Source organism: Tachypleus tridentatus, chromosome 1 (assembly GCF_004210375.1).
Source record: "Tachypleus tridentatus isolate NWPU-2018 chromosome 1, ASM421037v1, whole genome shotgun sequence".
NCBI lineage: Eukaryota > Metazoa > Arthropoda > Merostomata > Xiphosura > Limulidae > Tachypleus > Tachypleus tridentatus.
In genome coordinates, this window is record NC_134825.1 from 167854983 (window position 1) to 167869271 (window position 14289).

The 14289-nt window shown below is 34.2% G+C and overlaps 4 non-coding genes across 4 annotated transcripts; all 4 read left to right on the forward strand.

Annotated features, from left to right (window-relative positions):
* The first annotated feature begins 3729 nt into the window (after window positions 1-3729).
* On the forward strand, window positions 3730-3801 carry TRNAP-UGG (transfer RNA proline (anticodon UGG)). Its single transcript has one exon. It is a non-coding gene; the product is annotated as a tRNA-Pro (tRNA).
* Window positions 3802-6507: 2706 nt separating this feature from the next.
* On the forward strand, window positions 6508-6579 carry TRNAP-UGG (transfer RNA proline (anticodon UGG)). Its single transcript has one exon. It is a non-coding gene; the product is annotated as a tRNA-Pro (tRNA).
* A 2705-nt stretch (window positions 6580-9284) lies between these two features.
* TRNAP-UGG (transfer RNA proline (anticodon UGG)) lies at window positions 9285-9355 on the forward strand. Its single transcript has one exon. It is a non-coding gene; the product is annotated as a tRNA-Pro (tRNA).
* Window positions 9356-12060: 2705 nt separating this feature from the next.
* On the forward strand, window positions 12061-12132 carry TRNAP-UGG (transfer RNA proline (anticodon UGG)). Its single transcript has one exon. It is a non-coding gene; the product is annotated as a tRNA-Pro (tRNA).
* Window positions 12133-14289: the final 2157 nt, after the last annotated feature.

Genomic DNA, 14289 nt, shown 5'->3' on the forward strand with positions numbered 1-14289 from the left:
GTGACAAAGAGAACATAACTCTAACTATTTATCGCCGTCTGTATCATAATACGAAGCAGTTTCTTCAAGCCTTATTTTCCTTCTGTCCTACGTAAACAACCAACAGTTTCACGATTGATAAGTCTCGAGGAGAAAATTAATAAATTACGTATTATAGGGCCTCATTTCTTTATCAAAAACACCTTTAAAAGAAAGGCAAAATTCTGACGGAAGTCAAGGCCAAAGGTTCTGTTTTCAATATAGGCTTCGAATGTTAGCTGATTTTTTTAGTGTTTTTGGTTTGGGACGTTCTGGAATCTTTCAATTTGAAACTAGAAAGCTTTATTGCAGTCTTTCATATCAGCATCTAAATTTCGAAACGATATATTCCACCTCAGTACGAAGCACTTTTGAACGTTTCTAAAACTGCATGTCACATTCTAGGGATGTGATTTTCAGCCTGAGGTTTTATTCCTCTAATAATGTAAAATATGTGTAATTTCTAATATGCAAACCGTATTCTAAGACTGTTTCCTTCTTGCTGCAGTAATAGATTTCGCGGTGACGTCATAATCGCTCTCTTGATATGTCACTCGAGAAATATCTTTATAATTTTAAAGTGTGAATGAATTTCGTGAGAATTTTGATAAGAGATGCCTCGGCATTGTCATTGGACTCTAAATCCGAATGTCGCAGGTTCGAACCTCGGTTGCACCAAACATGGTCGCCCTTTCAGCCATGGAGGCGTTATAATATGACTATCAAACCAACTATTCGTTGATAAGAGAATAGCCCAAGTGTAGGCTGTGGGTAATGATCCATTTTGTAGTACTTTTAGAGTTTTTTGAGGTGACAGCTTGTTAATACCCTTATAGAACAACTTTAATTTACTTAGACGAAATATATGTATTATCAAACTAAATAGATATTTTCATATACTTTACAAATGGATGTCGAAAATCGGCTCGTTTGTCTAGGGGTATGATTCTCGCTTTGGGTGCGAGAGGTCCCCGGTTGAAATCCCGGACGATCCCTTTTCTTTCACTTTCAGTAATACTTCTGAGCAGTGAAAAGGTGTATTCTTCTTACACTATTTTATATCCATATACCAAGATTGGATGTGTTTGTCATGCATAAATTTATATATTTGCAGAAATGTAAAGTTTTCATTACACCGCGAGGGGAACCTAGGATTTACTAAAACCTCCTTCCCCTAAACTGCTGAATTTACCAGCTTGAAAAATGGGCTCTTACGTAAATGAAAACTAAACGCTCTAAATATCGTTCGTAATTTCAATACCTCTCGTGGACTCAGCAGATACCCCGATCTTGCATTGCTTTAAGACAACACACACACCCGTTCCTAACATGATTGAAGAAATTAAAGTCGCATTACAGCGACGATGATAATAAACTGAAAAAAATGTAAAATAATAACACATAAATGTCTGTGTGTCACGTGTGTAAAAGCAGCCCTGTGAAATAGTAGTTCAAGACCGCTTACGTGTCACAGCATCCCTGAAATACATTTGTTCAAGGCTGTCTGTGTGCCACGTATGCTATAGCGGCCCTGTAAAATACTAGTTCAAGACTGTCTCTGTGTCACGTACTTTATAGCAACCCTGCAAGTACAATGTCAGAATATCATTCATCCTTCATTTATATTAAAATGCAAAATAATTTATTGTGGTTAAATTATTTATCAAAATGAATATAACATAACATAAACAAAAACTAATATATTAATCCAACTACATCAAGAGGAGATAGTAACAAGTAATTCCATTTTGTTAATTTGGAAATTGTTGTATACTTAAAAAATATACATTCACCTTGTCATTCGCCTTGATTCAGATCTCATTAACCTCTGTAATATTTGAGGTGTATTAGATCTGGCCGATATAAATATACTTATGATGCCATTTCTTTATAGTACACTTTCAAACTTAACTGTGAAAGTCACGACGCTGCCTCTTTAAAGCGGAAACACAAACACGTGTTCAGTCAAATTAATTAATATTAACAAAAGGAGAAAATTTCATTCAAACTACAACACTTTAACCAATAATATATTTCCATATCTTACGAAATTCTTCAAAAATCCCAATCACTAAATTTCAATAAAGAAACAGCGATAGAAAAAGAAAGAGTTGTGCAAAAAAGAAAGTGATCGTTACGGCTACAAAACGTCAAACTCTTCTTGCAGTGTACATCGTAATATCATAAGACTCAGATATGTTCATTACGTATATTTGACGAATGAACTAAATCGTTATTCGGTATTAGAAGTACGTCGCACAAAGTTAGGCGTTTGTAAAAGGATCTCGAGAAGAATTTTCACGATTTTGTGTATGTATTTACTGTTGTAGGATTTATGAACATTTATTAATGCAATATAGTGTTTCTTTCCAATAATGGATCTTTAATTATATGTGTCTTATTTTTACCATTAAAATGAAAATTCTTTATTTGTCAGTTTAAGGGTGTGTTTTTCTTGTAGCAAAACCACATGTCGCCGTTTTCATGAAGGAGTATGAAAACCCTGATTTTAGGGTTGTCATTCCGAAGCGTTACAGCTGTCCGAGTTGAATGAAGTTGGGTGTATTAGCAATGTAAAAATAAATATTAAGAGTTAAAACTCCACTCATGATAACAATGACGAAAAAGGTGCATCAGGAATCATACGTAATTCAAAAGAGAAACTTATTCCTAATAAACGAGCAGGTATGAAGATGACATTCGAAGAACTACTACTTTTACAGGTTAGTGGTACTTTTACGCTCTTAAATATATGTTACGTGACAAAGAGAACATAATTCTAACTATTTATCGCCGTCTGTATCATAATACGAAGCAGTTTCTTCAAGACTTATTTCCTCACAAATCTTATCTCTGACCTACGTAAACAACCAACAGTTTCACGATTGATAACTCTCGAGGAGAAAATTAATAAATTACGTATTATAGGGCCTCATTTCTTTATCAAAAACACCTTTAAAAGAAAAAGAAAACTCTGACGGAAGTCAAGTCCAAATGTTCTGTTATCAATATAGGCTTCGAATGTTAGCTGATTTTTTTGTGTTTTTGGTTTGGGACGTTCTGGAATCATTCAATTTGAAACTAGAAAGCTTTATTGCAGTCTTTCATATCAGCATCTAAATGTCGAAACGATATATTCCACCATGGTACGAGGCACTTTTTGAACGTTTCTAAAACTGCATGTCACATTCTAGGGATGCGATTTTCAGCCTGAGGTTTTATTCCTCTAATAATGTAAAATATGTGTAATTTCTAATATGCAAATCGTATTCTAAGACTGTTTCCTTCTTGCTGCAGTAATTGAATTAATGGTGACGTCCTTATCGTTCTTTTGATCTGTCACTCGAGAAATATCTTTATAATTTTAAAGTGTAAATGAATTTCGTGAGAATTTTGATAAGAGATGCCTCGGCATGGTCATTGGACTCTAAATCCTAATGTCGCAGGTTCGAACTTCGGTTGCACCAAACATGGTCGCCCTTTCAGCCATGGAGGCGTTATGATATGACTCTCAAACCAACTCTTCGTTGATAACAGAATAGTCCAAGTGTAGGCTGTGGGTAATAATCCATTTCGTAATACTTTTAGAGTTTTTATGGTGACAGCTTGTTAATACACTTAGAGAACAACTTTATTTTATTTAGACGAAATATATGTAGCATCAAACTAAATAGATATTTTCATATACTTTACAAAGGGTTGTCGAAAATCGGCTCGTTGGTCTAGGGGTATGATTCTCGCTTTGGGTGCGAGAGGTCCCGGGTTCAAATCCCGGACGAGCCCTTTTCTCTCACTTTCAGTGATACTTCTGAGCAGTGAAAAAGGTGTATTATTCTAACACTATTTTATATCCATATACCAAGATTAGTTGTGTTTGTCATGCATAAATTTATATATTTGCAGAAGTGTAAAGTTTTCATTACACCGCGAGGGGAACCATAGAATTTCCTAAAATCTCCTTTCCCTAAACTGCTGAATTCACCAGCTTCAAAAAATGGGCTCTTACGTGAATAAAAACTCATCGCTCTAAATATCGTTCGTAACATCAATACCTCTCGTGGATTCAGCAGATACCTCGATCTAGCATTGCTCTAAGACAACACACACACCCGTTCCTAACATGATTGAAGAAATTAAAGTCGCATTACAGCGACGATGATAATGAACTGAAAAAATGTAAAATAATAACACATAAATGTCTGTGTGTCACGTGTGTAAAAGCAGCCCTGTGAAACAGTTGTTCAAGACCGCTTACGTGTCACAGCATCCCTGTAATACATTTGTTCAAGGCAATCTGTGTGCCACGTATGCTATAGCGGCCCTTTAAAATACTAGTTCAATACTGTCTCTGTGTCACGTACTTTAACGCAACCCTGCAAATACAATGTCAGAATATCATTCATTTATATTAAAATGCAAAATAATTTATTGTGGTTAAATTATTTATCAAAATTAATATAACATAACATAAACAAAAACTAATATATTAATCCAACTACATCAAGATGAGATAGTAACAACTAATTCCATTTTGTTAATTTGGAAATTGTTGTATACCCTAAAATATACATTCACCTTGTCATTCGCCCTGATTCAGATCTCATTAACCTCTGTAATATTTAAGGTGTATTAGATCTGGCCGATAAAAATATACTTATGATGCCATTTCTTTATAGTACACTTTCAAACTTAACTGTGAAAGCCACGACGCTGCCTCTTTAAAGCGGAAACAGAAACACGTGTTTAGTCAAATTAATTAATATTAACAAAAGGAGAAAATTTCATTCAAACTACCACACTTTAACCAATAATATATTTCCATATTTTACGAAATTCTTCAAAAATCCCAATCGCTGAATTTCCATAAAGAAACAGCGATTGAAAAAAAAAAAAAGAGTTGTGCAAAAAAAAGTGATCGTTACGGCTACAAAACGTGAAACACTTCTTGCACTGTACATCGTAATATTACAAGACTCAGATATGTTCATTACGTATATTTGACGAATGAACTAAATCATTATTCGGTATTGTAAGTACGTCGCACAAAGTTAGGCGTTTGTAAAAGGATCTCGAGAAGTATTTTCACGATTTTGTGTATGTATTTACTGTTGTAGGATATATGAACATTTGTTAAAGCAACATAGTGTTTCTTTCCATTAATGGATCTTTAATTATGTGTGTCTTATTTTACCATTAAAATTAAAATTCTTTATTTGTCAGTTTAAGAGTGTGTTTTTCTTGTAGCAAAACCACATGTAGCGTTTCCATCAAGAAGTATGAAACCCTGATTTTAGGGTTGTTATTTCGAAGCGTTACAGCTGTCCGAGTTGAATGAAGTTGGGTGTATTAGCAATGTAAAAATAAATATTAAGAGTTAAAACTCCACTCATGATAACAATGACGAAAAAGGTGCATCAGGAATCATACGTAATTCAAAAGAGAAACTTATTTCTAATAAACGAGCAGGTATGAAGATGACATTCGAAGAACTACTACTTTTACAGGTTAGTGGCACTTTTACGCTCTTAAATATATGTTACGTGACAAAGAGAACATAATTCTAACTATTTATCGCCGTCTGTATCATAATACGAAGCAGTTTCTTCAAGACTTATTTCCTCACAAATCTTATCTCTGACCTACGTAAACAACCAACAGTTTCACGATTGATAACTCTCGAGGAGAAAATTAATAAATTACGTATTATAGGGCCTCATTTCTTTATCAAAACACCTTTAAAAAAAGGGAAAACTCTGACGGAAGTCAAGTCCAAATGTTCTGTTATCAATATAGGCTTCGAATGTTAGCGGATTTTTTTGTGTTTTTGGTTTGGGACGTTCTGGAATCATTCAATTTGAAACTAGAAAGCTTTATTGCAGTCTTTCATATCAGCATCTAAATGTCGAAACGATATATTCCACCATGGTACGAGGCACTTTTTGAACGTTTCTAAAACTGCATGTCACATTCTAGGGATGCGATTTTCAGCCTGAGGTTTTATTCCTCTAATAATGTAAAATATGTGTAATTTCTAATATGCAAATCGTATTCTAAGACTGTTTCCTTCTTGCTGCAGTAATTGAATTAATGGTGACGTCATTATCGTTCTTTTGATCTGTCACTCGAGAAATATCTTTATAATTTTAAAGTGTAAATGAATTTCGTGAGAATTTTGATAAGAGATGCCTCGGCATGGTCATTGGACTCTAAATCCTAATGTCGCAGGTTCGAACTTCGGTTGCACCAAACATGGTCGCCCTTTCAGCCATGGAGGCGTTATGATATGACTCTCAAACCAACTCTTCGTTGATAACAGAATAGTCCAAGTGTAGGCTGTGGGTAATAATCCATTTCGTAATACTTTTAGAGTTTTATGGTGACAGCTTGTTAATACACTTAGAGAACAACTTTATTTTATTTAGACGAAATATATGTAGCATCAAACTAAATAGATATTTTCATATACTTTACAAAGGGTTGTCGAAAATCGGCTCGTTGGTCTAGGGGTATGATTCTCGCTTTGGGTGCGAGAGGTCCCGGGTTCAAATCCCGGACGAGCCCTTTTCTCTCACTTTCAGTGATACTTCTGAGCAGTGAAAAAGGTGTATTATTCTAACACTATTTTATATCCATATACCAAGATTAGTTGTGTTTGTCATGCATAAATTTATATATTTGCAGAAGTGTAAAGTTTTCATTACACCGCGAGGGGAACCATAGAATTTCCTAAAATCTCCTTTCCCTAAACTGCTGAATTCACCAGCTTCAAAAATGGGCTCTTACGTGAATAAAAACTCATCGCTCTAAATATCGTTCGTAACATCAATACCTCTCGTGGATTCAGCAGATACCTCGATCTAGCATTGCTCTAAGACAACACACACACCCGTTCCTAACATGATTGAAGAAATTAAAGTCGCATTACAGCGACGATGATAATGAACTGAAAAATGTAAAATAATAACACATAAATGTCTGTGTGTCACGTGTGTAAAAGCAGCCCTGTGAAACAGTTGTTCAAGACCGCTTACGTGTCACAGCATCCCTGTAATACATTTGTTCAAGGCAATCTGTGTGCCACGTATGCTATAGCGGCCCTTTAAAATACTAGTTCAATACTGTCTCTGTGTCACGTACTTTAACGCAACCCTGCAAATACAATGTCAGAATATCATTCATTTATATTAAAATGCAAAATAATTTATTGTGGTTAAATTATTTATCAAAATTAATATAACATAACATAAACAAAAACTAATATATTAATCCAACTACATCAAGATGAGATAGTAACAACTAATTCCATTTTGTTAATTTGGAAATTGTTGTATACCCTAAAATATACATTCACCTTGTCATTCGCCCTGATTCAGATCTCATTAACCTCTGTAATATTTAAGGTGTATTAGATCTGGCCGATAAAAATATACTTATGATGCCATTTCTTTATAGTACACTTTCAAACTTAACTGTGAAAGCCACGACGCTGCCTCTTTAAAGCGGAAACAGAAACACGTGTTTAGTCAAATTAATTAATATTAACAAAAGGAGAAAATTTCATTCAAACTACCACACTTTAACCAATAATATATTTCCATATTTTACGAAATTCTTCAAAAATCCCAATCGCTGAATTTCCATAAAGAAACAGCGATTGAAAAAAAAAAAGAGTTGTGCAAAAAAAAAGTGATCGTTACGGCTACAAAACGTCAAACACTTCTTGCACTGTACATCGTAATATTACAAGACTCAGATATGTTCATTACGTATATTTGACGAATGAACTAAATCATTATTCGGTATTGTAAGTACGTCGCACAAAGTTAGGCGTTTGTAAAAGGATCTCGAGAAGTATTTTCACGATTTTGTGTATGTATTTACTGTTGTAGGATATATGAACATTTGTTAAAGCAACATAGTGTTTCTTTCCATTAATGGATCTTTAATTATGTGTGTCTTATTTTTACCATTAAAATTAAAATTCTTTATTTGTCAGTTTAAGAGTGTGTTTTTCTTGTAGCAAAACCACATGTAGGCGTTTCCATCAAGAAGTATGAAACCCTGATTTTAGGGTTGTTATTTCGAAGCGTTACAGCTGTCCGAGTTGAATGAAGTTGGGTGTATTAGCAATGTAAAAATAAATATTAAGAGTTAAAACTCCACTCATGATAACAATGACGAAAAAGGTGCATCAGGAATCATACGTAATTCAAAAGAGAAACTTATTTCTAATAAACGAGCAGGTATGAAGATGACATTCGAAGAACTACTACTTTTACAGGTTAGTGGCACTTTTACGCTCTTAAATATATGTTACGTGACAAAGAGAACATAATTCTAACTATTTATCGCCGTCTGTATCATAATACGAAGCAGTTTCTTCAAGACTTATTTCCTCACAAATCTTATCTCTGACCTACGTAAACAACCAACAGTTTCACGATTGATAACTCTCGAGGAGAAAATTAATAAATTACGTATTATAGGGCCTCATTTCTTTATCAAAACACCTTTAAAAAAAGGGAAAACTCTGACGGAAGTCAAGTCCAAATGTTCTGTTATCAATATAGGCTTCGAATGTTAGCGGATTTTTTTGTGTTTTTGGTTTGGGACGTTCTGGAATCATTCAATTTGAAACTAGAAAGCTTTATTGCAGTCTTTCATATCAGCATCTAAATGTCGAAACGATATATTCCACCATGGTACGAGGCACTTTTTGAACGTTTCTAAAACTGCATGTCACATTCTAGGGATGCGATTTTCAGCCTGAGGTTTTATTCCTCTAATAATGTAAAATATGTGTAATTTCTAATATGCAAATCGTATTCTAAGACTGTTTCCTTCTTGCTGCAGTAATTGAATTAATGGTGACGTCATTATCGTTCTTTTGATCTGTCACTCGAGAAATATCTTTATAATTTTAAAGTGTAAATGAATTTCGTGAGAATTTTGATAAGAGATGCCTCGGCATGGTCATTGGACTCTAAATCCTAATGTCGCAGGTTCGAACTTCGGTTGCACCAAACATGGTCGCCCTTTCAGCCATGGAGGCGTTATGATATGACTCTCAAACCAACTCTTCGTTGATAACAGAATAGTCCAAGTGTAGGCTGTGGGTAATAATCCATTTCGTAATACTTTTAGAGTTTTATGGTGACAGCTTGTTAATACACTTAGAGAACAACTTTATTTTATTTAGACGAAATATATGTAGCATCAAACTAAATAGATATTTTCATATACTTTACAAAGGGTTGTCGAAAATCGGCTCGTTGGTCTAGGGGTATGATTCTCGCTTTGGGTGCGAGAGGTCCGGGTTCAAATCCCGGACGAGCCCTTTTCTCTCACTTTCAGTGATACTTCTGAGCAGTGAAAAGGTGTATTATTCTAACACTATTTTATATCCATATACCAAGATTAGTTGTGTTTGTCATGCATAAATTTATATATTTGCAGAAGTGTAAAGTTTTCATTACACCGCGAGGGGAACCATAGAATTTCCTAAAATCTCCTTTCCCTAAACTGCTGAATTCACCAGCTTCAAAAATGGGCTCTTACGTGAATAAAAACTCATCGCTCTAAATATCGTTCGTAACATCAATACCTCTCGTGGATTCAGCAGATACCTCGATCTAGCATTGCTCTAAGACAACACACACACCCGTTCCTAACATGATTGAAGAAATTAAAGTCGCATTACAGCGACGATGATAATGAACTGAAAAATGTAAAATAATAACACATAAATGTCTGTGTGTCACGTGTGTAAAAGCAGCCCTGTGAAACAGTTGTTCAAGACCGCTTACGTGTCACAGCATCCCTGTAATACATTTGTTCAAGGCAATCTGTGTGCCACGTATGCTATAGCGGCCCTTTAAAATACTAGTTCAATACTGTCTCTGTGTCACGTACTTTAACGCAACCCTGCAAATACAATGTCAGAATATCATTCATTTATATTAAAATGCAAAATAATTTATTGTGGTTAAATTATTTATCAAAATTAATATAACATAACATAAACAAAAACTAATATATTAATCCAACTACATCAAGATGAGATAGTAACAACTAATTCCATTTTGTTAATTTGGAAATTGTTGTATACCCTAAAATATACATTCACCTTGTCATTCGCCCTGATTCAGATCTCATTAACCTCTGTAATATTTAAGGTGTATTAGATCTGGCCGATAAAAATATACTTATGATGCCATTTCTTTATAGTACACTTTCAAACTTAACTGTGAAAGCCACGACGCTGCCTCTTTAAAGCGGAAACAGAAACACGTGTTTAGTCAAATTAATTAATATTAACAAAAGGAGAAAATTTCATTCAAACTACCACACTTTAACCAATAATATATTTCCATATTTTACGAAATTCTTCAAAAATCCCAATCGCTGAATTTCCATAAAGAAACAGCGATTGAAAAAAAAAAAGAGTTGTGCAAAAAAAAAGTGATCGTTACGGCTACAAAACGTCAAACACTTCTTGCACTGTACATCGTAATATTACAAGACTCAGATATGTTCATTACGTATATTTGACGAATGAACTAAATCATTATTCGGTATTGTAAGTACGTCGCACAAAGTTAGGCGTTTGTAAAAGGATCTCGAGAAGTATTTTCACGATTTTGTGTATGTATTTACTGTTGTAGGATATATGAACATTTGTTAAAGCAACATAGTGTTTCTTTCCATTAATGGATCTTTAATTATGTGTGTCTTATTTTTACCATTAAAATTAAAATTCTTTATTTGTCAGTTTAAGAGTGTGTTTTTCTTGTAGCAAAACCACATGTAGGCGTTTCCATCAAGAAGTATGAAACCCTGATTTTAGGGTTGTTATTTCGAAGCGTTACAGCTGTCCGAGTTGAATGAAGTTGGGTGTATTAGCAATGTAAAAATAAATATTAAGAGTTAAAACTCCACTCATGATAACAATGACGAAAAAGGTGCATCAGGAATCATACGTAATTCAAAAGAGAAACTTATTTCTAATAAACGAGCAGGTATGAAGATGACATTCGAAGAACTACTACTTTTACAGGTTAGTGGCACTTTTACGCTCTTAAATATATGTTACGTGACAAAGAGAACATAATTCTAACTATTTATCGCCGTCTGTATCATAATACGAAGCAGTTTCTTCAAGACTTATTTCCTCACAAATCTTATCTCTGACCTACGTAAACAACCAACAGTTTCACGATTGATAACTCTCGAGGAGAAAATTAATAAATTACGTATTATAGGGCCTCATTTCTTTATCAAAAACACCTTTAAAAAAAGGGAAAACTCTGACGGAAGTCAAGTCCAAATGTTCTGTTATCAATATAGGCTTCGAATGTTAGCGGATTTTTTTGTGTTTTTGGTTTGGGACGTTCTGGAATCATTCAATTTGAAACTAGAAAGCTTTATTGCAGTCTTTCATATCAGCATCTAAATGTCGAAACGATATATTCCACCATGGTACGAGGCACTTTTTGAACGTTTCTAAAACTGCATGTCACATTCTAGGGATGCGATTTTCAGCCTGAGGTTTTATTCCTCTAATAATGTAAAATATGTGTAATTTCTAATATGCAAATCGTATTCTAAGACTGTTTCCTTCTTGCTGCAGTAATTGAATTAATGGTGACGTCATTATCGTTCTTTTGATCTGTCACTCGAGAAATATCTTTATAATTTTAAAGTGTAAATGAATTTCGTGAGAATTTTGATAAGAGATGCCTCGGCATGGTCATTGGACTCTAAATCCTAATGTCGCAGGTTCGAACTTCGGTTGCACCAAACATGGTCGCCCTTTCAGCCATGGAGGCGTTATGATATGACTCTCAAACCAACTCTTCGTTGATAACAGAATAGTCCAAGTGTAGGCTGTGGGTAATAATCCATTTCGTAATACTTTTAGAGTTTTATGGTGACAGCTTGTTAATACACTTAGAGAACAACTTTATTTTATTTAGACGAAATATATGTAGCATCAAACTAAATAGATATTTTCATATACTTTACAAAGGGTTGTCGAAAATCGGCTCGTTGGTCTAGGGGTATGATTCTCGCTTTGGGTGCGAGAGGTCCCGGGTTCAAATCCCGGACGAGCCCTTTTCTCTCACTTTCAGTGATACTTCTGAGCAGTGAAAAAGGTGTATTATTCTAACACTATTTTATATCCATATACCAAGATTAGTTGTGTTTGTCATGCATAAATTTATATATTTGCAGAAGTGTAAAGTTTTCATTACACCGCGAGGGGAACCATAGAATTTCCTAAAATCTCCTTTCCCTAAACTGCTGAATTCACCAGCTTCAAAATGGGCTCTTACGTGAATAAAACTCATCGCTCTAAATATCGTTCGTAACATCAATACCTCTCGTGGATTCAGCAGATACCTCGATCTAGCATTGCTCTAAGACAACACACACACCCGTTCCTAACATGATTGAAGAAATTAAAGTCGCATTACAGCGACGATGATAATGAACTGAAAAATGTAAAATAATAACACATAAATGTCTGTGTGTCACGTGTGTAAAAGCAGCCCTGTGAAACAGTTGTTCAAGACCGCTTACGTGTCACAGCATCCCTGTAATACATTTGTTCAAGGCAATCTGTGTGCCACGTATGCTATAGCGGCCCTTTAAAATACTAGTTCAATACTGTCTCTGTGTCACGTACTTTAACGCAACCCTGCAAATACAATGTCAGAATATCATTCATTTATATTAAAATGCAAAATAATTTATTGTGGTTAAATTATTTATCAAAATTAATATAACATAACATAAACAAAAACTAATATATTAATCCAACTACATCAAGATGAGATAGTAACAACTAATTCCATTTTGTTAATTTGGAAATTGTTGTATACCCTAAAATATACATTCACCTTGTCATTCGCCCTGATTCAGATCTCATTAACCTCTGTAATATTTAAGGTGTATTAGATCTGGCCGATAAAAATATACTTATGATGCCATTTCTTTATAGTACACTTTCAAACTTAACTGTGAAAGCCACGACGCTGCCTCTTTAAAGCGGAAACAGAAACACGTGTTTAGTCAAATTAATTAATATTAACAAAAGGAGAAAATTTCATTCAAACTACCACACTTTAACCAATAATATATTTCCATATTTTACGAAATTCTTCAAAAATCCCAATCGCTGAATTTCCATAAAGAAACAGCGATTGAAAAAAAAAAAGAGTTGTGCAAAAAAAAAGTGATCGTTACGGCTACAAAACGTCAAACACTTCTTGCACTGTACATCGTAATATTACAAGACTCAGATATGTTCATTACGTATATTTGACGAATGAACTAAATCATTATTCGGTATTGTAAGTACGTCGCACAAAGTTAGGCGTTTGTAAAAGGATCTCGAGAAGTATTTTCACGATTTTGTGTATGTATTTACTGTTGTAGGATATATGAACATTTGTTAAAGCAACATAGTGTTTCTTTCCATTAATGGATCTTTAATTATGTGTGTCTTATTTTTACCATTAAAATTAAAATTCTTTATTTGTCAGTTTAAGAGTGTGTTTTTCTTGTAGCAAAACCACATGTAGGCGTTTCCATCAAGAAGTATGAAACCCTGATTTTAGGGTTGTTATTTCGAAGCGTTACAGCTGTCCGAGTTGAATGAAGTTGGGTGTATTAGCAATGTAAAAATAAATATTAAGAGTTAAAACTCCACTCATGATAACAATGACGAAAAAGGTGCATCAGGAATCATACGTAATTCAAAAGAGAAACTTATTTCTAATAAACGAGCAGGTATGAAGATGACATTCGAAGAACTACTACTTTTACAGGTTAGTGGCACTTTTACGCTCTTAAATATATGTTACGTGACAAAGAGAACATAATTCTAACTATTTATCGCCGTCTGTATCATAATACGAAGCAGTTTCTTCAAGACTTATTTCCTCACAAATCTTATCTCTGACCTACGTAAACAACCAACAGTTTCACGATTGATAACTCTCGAGGAGAAAATTAATAAATTACGTATTATAGGGCCTCATTTCTTTATCAAAACACCTTTAAAAAAAGGGAAAACTCTGACGGAAGTCAAGTCCAAATGTTCTGTTATCAATATAGGCTTCGAATGTTAGCGGATTTTTTTGTGTTTTTGGTTTGGGACGTTCTGGAATCATTCAATTTGAAACTAGAAAGCTTTATTGCAGTCTTTCATATCAGCATCTAAATGTCGAAACGATATATTCCACCATGGTACGAGGCACTTTTTGA